Genomic DNA, 8,163 nt, shown 5'->3' on the forward strand with positions numbered 1-8,163 from the left:
TGAACCGATCTCGACGGACTGACGGTTCTTAAGGTGGCGTTTTGTGGGGCGTATACTCATGACGCACCCCTAGGGGCCCCGGCATGATCGGCGATAGCTTCATGTTGGGTGTCCTGCCTCTAATTGTGGCTCCATGGTGGGTATGGGGGCACATTCGTGATGAATTTTTCTCTTCGTCTCTATGTTGAATGTTTCCATTGTACCCTCTCAGGCTCGTGGGGTGGGCGACCAAGCCCCCGAGTCGGCCTGTATTGGAAGACCAGGCTCTGTAGCTTTCGCTGCGTTGGGCCCCAACCTTGCTCCTCCTTGACTGTCCTGACTTCTTCCCCCAGCTCCCTCCCTCCCTCTGTGGTTGGGTCGAGCCTCCAACCCCGGTGGTGACCACTTCGTCCCCTGGTGCGGCTAAGTCTCTCGTTGTGACTACTGCGCATTTTGACCCCCTCTCTCTCTCTGGGGGTTCTCAACGCCGTTCGCGCCCCAGCCGCACTCGCTCGATTCCTTCCCGTGCTGATGCGTATCAGGCCTTGTTTGATCCTGCTTCATGGGCCAAATACTTTGATCTCCTCCCTCTTGACGATTTCCCCTCCATCGGCATCTTGTAGATTCCGTGGATGCATCTGTTACTTTCAACCCCACTCGTCTCGGTACACGTGTCGTTGCTGCTCCTTCTCAGGATGCAGCTTCTCGCTCGGCTGCCTTATCTTGCCTTGGCGAGATTCCTGTTCGGGTCTCCAAGAACGTTCAGATGAATGTCAGTGTTGGCACTATTCTCCTCCCACCCCATGTTGCAACCGGTGTTCGGAATCTGCAGGATTGCCACGATAATATCGGCATATCCTTGATGCCCAGGGCCATTCTGTCCTCCAAGTTGACTCGTTTACTTGTGCCCCTCGTGGTCGTCGCCGTCAACCCCTTCGCGTTGTGAAGATTACCTTTGATGGTAGGACCCTTCCATCCTCTGTCATTCTTGCTGGTGCTAGGTGCTCTGTCCTGGAGTATATTCCTTCTCCTCGACTTTGTAACAAGTCCTGGAGGTTTGAGCATGGTGCCCTCCGCTGCTCTGGGACTGTCTCTCTCTGTCCTTTGTGTGGGGGTGAAGGTCACTCTAAGTCGGAGTGCACTTCTCCCAAGCTCGCTGCCTCAACTTGAGGCCCATCCTACCTTCTCCCGTGCCTGTGTCCATTACAAGCTTGAGGCAGCCGTCCTCAACCTGAAGCACCGGGAGCGTTTATCTTTTCCTGAGGCGAGGCGCCAGGTTCGCCGGCTCCCGCCTTATACTAACATCTCTTATGCTCGCGTATTGCGCTCTTCCTCTCCTCGTCCTTCCCCCCTTCCTCAGACTCACAACCGTTTCCGGGCCTTGGACCCTGATACGCCCACTGCCCCCTCCTGTGTCCCTTTGTGTTCTGTCCCGAGGGGTCCCCCTCCTGGTCCTCTGTCTGGGTTCCCCTTCTTTCTACCCGGTCTGTCATGTCTCCTGGGTCTTCTTCCTCGTCCCCCTCCGATCCTCCTTCCCTTCCTCTTCCTCCATCTATCGGCTCTCCCCGCCGCCTGTCGGTGCAGGCGGATGTCCATCGCTCTCCTAACGGCCGTCGTGTGTGCTCTCGTTAATCTTCTCCTGTTGAGACACTGGAATCCGTTGCCCGGTACGTAGTTGCTGGGACATCAGTCTCTTTAAGTCAGAAGCGTAAGCCTGGCTCCTCTCCTTCCTCCTCCCCGGCGGGTAAGAAGGCTTCGCTTTCTTCCTCAGCTCCTACTTCTGGCTCTGTTGCCTTCCCCTCCCGTTTCAGTGATTGCGCCCCCTGTTCCTGCTATGGAGGTTTCTTTGGTCTCTGCTTTCCTTTCGGTTGCTGCTCTTGCTGGGGTGCGCTCCCCTCTTTCTACTCCCCCTCATCCTGCTGCTGTCCTTGACTGCTCCTCTCCATTGTCTCCTCCTCCTTCCTCCTCCTCCTCCTCCTCTTCCTCCTCCTCCTCCTCCTCCGGACCCCGCCCACCCACCTCTGATCTGTTCTCCCGTTTCCTTCCCTCCGTCTTTGCTCATTTTACCCATGCCCCCTAATCCTGACTTTGCTGACCCTGATCCCGACCCTGATATTCTTTAACGTACTCTGTTGCTCTTTCGCCTTTGTTTCTTCCTTGTTCTCTGTTTTTGTCCTTTCTCTTCTCGTCGTTGTCCATTCTTCAATGGAACGTTCGAGGTTATTACGCCAATTTCCTCGAACTCCAACTTCTGATTTGCGGTTTTCGCCCTTTGTGTCTGTCTCCAGGAGCTGATGCTTGGTGCTCGTCCTGGTCATTTTCGTGGCTATTCCTTTCTCCCCCCCCCCCCCCAGCCGTTGCTGGGGCTTCTAATTCTTCTGCTCTCTTGATTCGTGCTGATGTTCCCTTTGTTCCTTTACGTTTTCCTTCGCCTCTCCATTGTTCTGCTGCTCGTGTGTTTGTGGGGAAATGGTACACAGTTTGTTCCATTTATCTCCCCCTGAGTGTCCCGCTCTCTCTTCCTGATTCGAAACACCACCTAGACTCCTTGCCGGAGCCTGTGCTCCTGCTGGGTGACTTCAATTGTCATCATTCTCTTTGGGGTGACGTTCTGACGAATACCCGGGGTCGCCTTCTTGAGCCGTTTATCCTCTCTCTTCCCTGTCTCTTCTGAATTCTGGTGAGCCCACTCATTTGGACTCTCGGACTCGCACCCTTTCTTGTCTTGATCTTTCTCTCTGCTCTTCTTCTCTTTACTTAGATTTCACGTGGCAGGTTCTTGATGAACTCCATGGAAGTGATCATTTCCCCATCCTTGTTTCCTTTTTCTCTTTTCGCCCTTCCCTCTCTTTCCCTAGGTGGCAGTTTGCTAAGGCGGACTGGGCCCTATTTACCCTCAGTGCTGCTCTCTCTGACATCTCCCTTCTGCCTCTCTCTCGCGCTCTCCTCCTTTTTCATGACACTGTCTTCATGCTGCCCTCACGGAAGTGCGTTCCCTGGTGGAATGCAGACTGTGCTCGGGCTGTCCGCTGTAAGCGTGCAGCCTGGAAGAGGCACCGCCGTAGGCAGACGACCGATTCTTTTCTTTTCTTTCGGAAAGCGAGTGCGGTGGCCCGTAGGGCCATCCGTCCGGCTAAACGTGAATGTTGGGCATCTTATGTCTCAACAATTACGTCCGAAACCCCTCTGACCCAGATCTGGAAGCGTATCCGCAAGATAGCGGGTAAGTTCGTTCCCGATGTTTCACCGGTCCTTCACCTCCATGATACTCTTGTGGCGGACCCGTTGCAGGTCGCTTCCGAACTGGGTTCCCACTTTCCTTCTGTTAGCTCTGGTCTTCATCTTCCCCAATCTTTCCTTCTTCGTAAACCTGTCCTTGAGTCTCGTCCTTTAGATTTCTGCACTCATCTTCAGCTTCCCTATAATGATCCCTTCTCTCTCTCTGAACTTCGTTCTGCCCTGGCCCTCTGTGGTTCTACGGCGGCGGGCTTCGATGGTATTCATTATGAGATGCTTTGCCATCTCCCTCCGTGCACGTCTCAGTATTTACTGAGTCTGTATAATCGGATCTGGGAGTCGTCGTCAGTCCCTGAGGACTGGCTCGATGCCGTTGTCCTCCCTGTTCGCAAACCGGGTCTCTGGGTACTTCCCCTAAGGACTTTCGCCCTATTGCTCTCACAAGTTGTGTCTGCAAACTCTTTGAACGTATGGTTAACGTTCGTCTGATGTGGTTCCTGGAACACCATCACCTCCTCTCCCCTTCTTAATTTGGTTTCCGCAAGTGCCGCAGCACGACAGATGTCCTGGTGAACTTGGAGGTCTATATTCGTACTGCTTTTGCTGCGAAGACCTCCGTTGTTGCCGTCCTTTTTGACCTGGAAAAAGCTTACGACACCACTTGGCGTTATCATATCCTATCTCAACTTCATTCTTTTGGCCTCCGTGGTCATCTCCCTCTCTTTCTCCGCAGCTTCCTCTCTCGTCGTTCCTTTCGGGTGCGCCTTGGTACCGCTCTCTCTGCCTCTTTTCAGCAATACGAAGGTGTGCCCCAGGGTAGTGTTCTGAGCACTACTCTTTTTCTGGTTGCCCTCAATGGTCTTCTTTCCTCTCTTCCTTCTGGTGTCTTCTCCACCCTCTATGTCGATGATCTTACCCTTTGCTGTCAGGGTGATGATTCGCCTCTCCTTCAGCGCCGGCTTCAACTTGCAATTGATGCCGTGTCGTCTTGGGCCACCGATCATGGCTTCAAGTTCTCTACTTCTAAGACTTGTGCCATGACTTTTACATGGAAACGGGTTGTTCTTTCCCTCTTTGTCACTTTATAGTCATCCCCTTGAATACAAAGATTCCGCAAAGCTTTTGGGGTTATTCCTTGACACTCGTTTGTCTTGGTCTCCCCATATCTCTTACCTCCGTGTTCAGTGCTCTAAGGCCCTTACCCTCCTTCGGGTCTTGTCCCATACTTCTTGGGGGCAGATAGGCGCACTCTCCTTGCTTTACATTCCTCTCTCGTCCTGTCTAAGCTCGATTATGGTTGCCCTGCTTACTCGTCTGCTTCTCCTTCTACTCTTCGCCGTATTGATGCTTTGCACCATACTGGGTTGCGCCTCAGTTCTAGTGCCTTTCGTTCGACTCCGTCCTTAGCCTGTATGTTGACACTGGCTTCCTGTCTCTCCAGGACCGCCGTGATCGCTGCTGTCTTCGCTATCTTGCGCGGTCCTTGCAACATCCTTCCTCTCGCCTCTGTCGTGCTTTAACTTTTACCCCTCCTGCGGTTTCTGTTCCTCTTCACCACCTCCCTCTTTCTGTACGGTTATCTCGCCTCCAGGATTCTCTTTCCGTTCGTATTTCTGATGTTTCTCCTCGTGTTGTTCCTTCTTTGCCCCCGTGGAGGGTCCCTCTTCCGCGGTTTTGTACATCCTTGACCCGTATCACTAAAGCTTTTACCCCTCCTACGGTTCTAAAACGCCTTTTCCTCGAGCACTTTTCTTCTCACTCCCGCTCCGTTTCTGTCTTCACTGATGGGTCTAAGTCAGAGGACGGTGTTGGCTACTCTGTTGTTTTTCCTGATCGCACTTATATGTGTCGCTTACCTCCGGAGACTAGCATCTTTACAGCGGAACTTTATGCTATTCTCTATGCTCTTCGTCTCCTGCTTTCTCGTTGTCAGTCTTCCTTTGTAGTTGTTGTTGACTCTCGTAGTGCCCTCATGGCTCTCGGGTCCTTTATCCGGTTCATCCAGTAGTTGTCGAGATCCAGCATTGGCTGTTTCTTGTTCACAGTAAATTTAAGTCGGTTGAGTTTTGTTGGGTTCCCAGCCATATTGGTGTGTCTTTAAATGAGCGTGCGGATGCTGCCGCCAAGAAAGCTGTCCGCTCTTGTCCCATCTCTCGTAAAGGCATTCCGTATTCCGACTTTTACCCGGTTATCCATTCCTCAGTCTTTACCCGTTAGCAGGCTTCTTGGTTGTCTGTTACTGGTAACAAGCTACGTACTCTTAAATGTTGTGTTTCCTCATGGCCGTCCTCCTTCCACCGTAACCGGCGGTGGGAAACAGCTCTGGCGAGGTTGAGTATTGGCCATACTCGCTTAACCCATGGTCACTTGATGGAGCGCCGCCCTGCTCCTTATTGTCCTAGTTGCATTGTCCCTCTTACGGTCGTGCATGTCCTTCTTGAATGTCCTGACTTCCAGGACGAGCGTGCGTCTTGCTTTCCGACCGCCCCTCGCGGTCACCTGTCCTTCGATAGAATTCTTGGTGACTCGGATACTTTTGATATTGTTCGCCTTATGCGTTTTTGTTCTCGTATTGGCATCCTTGGTGATATATAGCGCTCTCTGATTATTTTGCGCATTTGATGGTGCTACATAGCCTTCCCGGTTTGGTGCCTTCTTTTGATAATTACTTACTTTGCTATGGTGATGATGTGAATCTAGTTTGGGGAACGATTTCAATATGATAAACATTCTCTGGCTAAATGATTAATGGCTCACACAGACAATTATTAAATTTAATTATTATTATTGCTTCCACAGAAAATGAAATCTTTACTTTGGCTACAGAAAACGGTGCAAGAGCTCGGGGGTGACTTGGGTAAACAGTTTCAACCTAAAACACCACATATATAAACATGCCTTTCTTGACCTCATTTTTAATTTATATAGAGTACTGAAAGCTCATTTTCCATAGGAAATATACTAAGGAATTTATTTTATGACTAGAGCGTAAACTAGGACCCCTCATTCAGATTAAAAGCACGACAATTATTGACTTAAACATTTACCCATCATCAAACACACACGACTCTCCGAAGCCATTTAAACCCCAAATATCCAACCTCCACATGCTATCCTGGTTCCTTGGGTTGCCTACCATGACTGAGAACCCCACAGTTTCTTGCAAATTCAAGAAAAGGCTTACTACACAGTAATATCCAACTTGTTCTTTGTAAGGAACCTTGACCCTCTGTATGCATGACCCCATTGGGTCACTCGTAGGTAGGGGGCCCCTACTGATGACATCAGGTCATGTGACACCCCTGCAACGCTGGGTGAATTTTTCTTCTGGAGACCCAATTTGGCCTCAGGCTACCACTGACCAGATGTTTTCTCTGGAACAAAATTGAAAGAAAATGGGATGTATATCTGGGGAAACAGCACAAATATAACTCGAGTCTTTGTTCCCATTTATTTTTTCACATGGCTATTTTTACCTGATTATTGAAACCCTACCAAATACAGTGGCACCTCGACATACGATTGCCCCTACTTACGAAAATTTCGAGTTACGATGTAAATTTCATAGAAAAATGCGACTCGACGTCCGATGGTGTCGTCGACTTCCGATATTTGTTGGTACACGTTCGGGTCGACCAAACACGTGGTTCCCAGTCACGCGGCCGACCTGCCTCTTCTTTTGTGGTGATTTTTTGCATTTTGTACATTAAAGTAATTGGCAGTGGCAGGTAGATGGGCTTGGTGGGTGAACAGGTTCGAGCAGGCAAGTGGGTGAGCAGGCAGGTGGGTGAATAGGTGGGTGGGTGCATTGACAGGTGGGTAAGTGGGCGTGCAGGCATGTGGGTAAACAGGTGGGTGCCAGGGAAGTGGGTGAACAGGTGGGTGGGTGAGTTGAGCAGGTAGGTGGATGGATTGGCAGGTGGGTAAGAACGGTACAGGTCTATAATTTAGAGGGTCTTCTCGAATACCATTTTTGTAGATTGGAATTATGTTTGCCTTTTTCCATATATATTGTATCTGCTAAGATTCCTGTGCGCAGGGATTGGTACCTGTTTGTAGTCTGCTGGCTGATATATTTTACCTATACTGTATATCTTTGTTTTATTTGGAGAAAGAACCATTATAGTATTGGAATTATTAAAAAAAAATCCTATTTGGGAAATCTTTACTAGATTTCGAAGATTCTGTATTTGGTATTTGTTGACTTTAAACGACTTGGTAATCTCTCAATCTTTTCTTCCACAGCTCCTACGGTCACCAGAAGAATAATACATGCAGTGCCAGAAACCAGTGGCATTGAATAATACCTGCAGTGTCAGGACCCAGTGGTGTTGAATAATACCTGCAGTGTCAGCATCCACACACAGTGTCAGATATACTGCATACATGTTGTCAGCAGCATTATGAAACACATTATGGTGTAAGAAATACTACATGTAAATGGGTAAGACTGTCTTTAGCACACTCATGTCAATGACTACATGTATTATCAATATGTCATGCATTATTAACATCTCATGTACTATGGTAACAAAGGAAATGTGTATTTAAATTAAATTTGGTGTATCATTAATATAAAAATCTCGGTATTTATTAGTTCATTGTGTATGTGGTACAGTATTGTTTTTAATACTATTGTTTGACAAGAATACATTTTAAGATTTTCAAATTAATTATTTTTATTATCAGGTTCTAATAAAAAAAGTTTAATATATATTTTCAGTTTTAAAACATTTCATACTTTTTCTCCTATGTGAGCCATTGTAAATGTTGAGAAAGCATTAAAATAAATAATCTTTATACTGTATAGTAATTATGATTTTTTTCTTAGGTAATTTGCTCTTAAGCTCAAAAGGCTCTCCAAATAAGATAATATATCAGTGTTCTTAATGCTCAGAATTTATTTATTTATTCACATATTTACATGACTGTATTGGGGATTTAAAA

At 48.3% G+C, this 8,163-nt stretch overlaps 1 long non-coding RNA gene across 1 annotated transcript in view; it reads left to right on the forward strand.

Annotated features, from left to right (window-relative positions):
• The window catches only part of LOC138363937 (uncharacterized), a 111,459-nt gene extending 103,557 nt beyond the window's left edge, over positions 1-7,902 (forward strand). Inside the window, exon 4 of the long non-coding RNA XR_011228276.1 lies at positions 7,462-7,902. This is a non-coding gene — a long non-coding RNA (uncharacterized lncRNA). The remainder of the gene's footprint in view (positions 1-7,461) is intronic.
• Positions 7,903-8,163: the final 261 nt, after the last annotated feature.

The sequence above is a fragment of the Procambarus clarkii genome, chromosome 12, assembly GCF_040958095.1.
Source record: "Procambarus clarkii isolate CNS0578487 chromosome 12, FALCON_Pclarkii_2.0, whole genome shotgun sequence".
Lineage (NCBI taxonomy): Eukaryota > Metazoa > Arthropoda > Malacostraca > Decapoda > Cambaridae > Procambarus > Procambarus clarkii.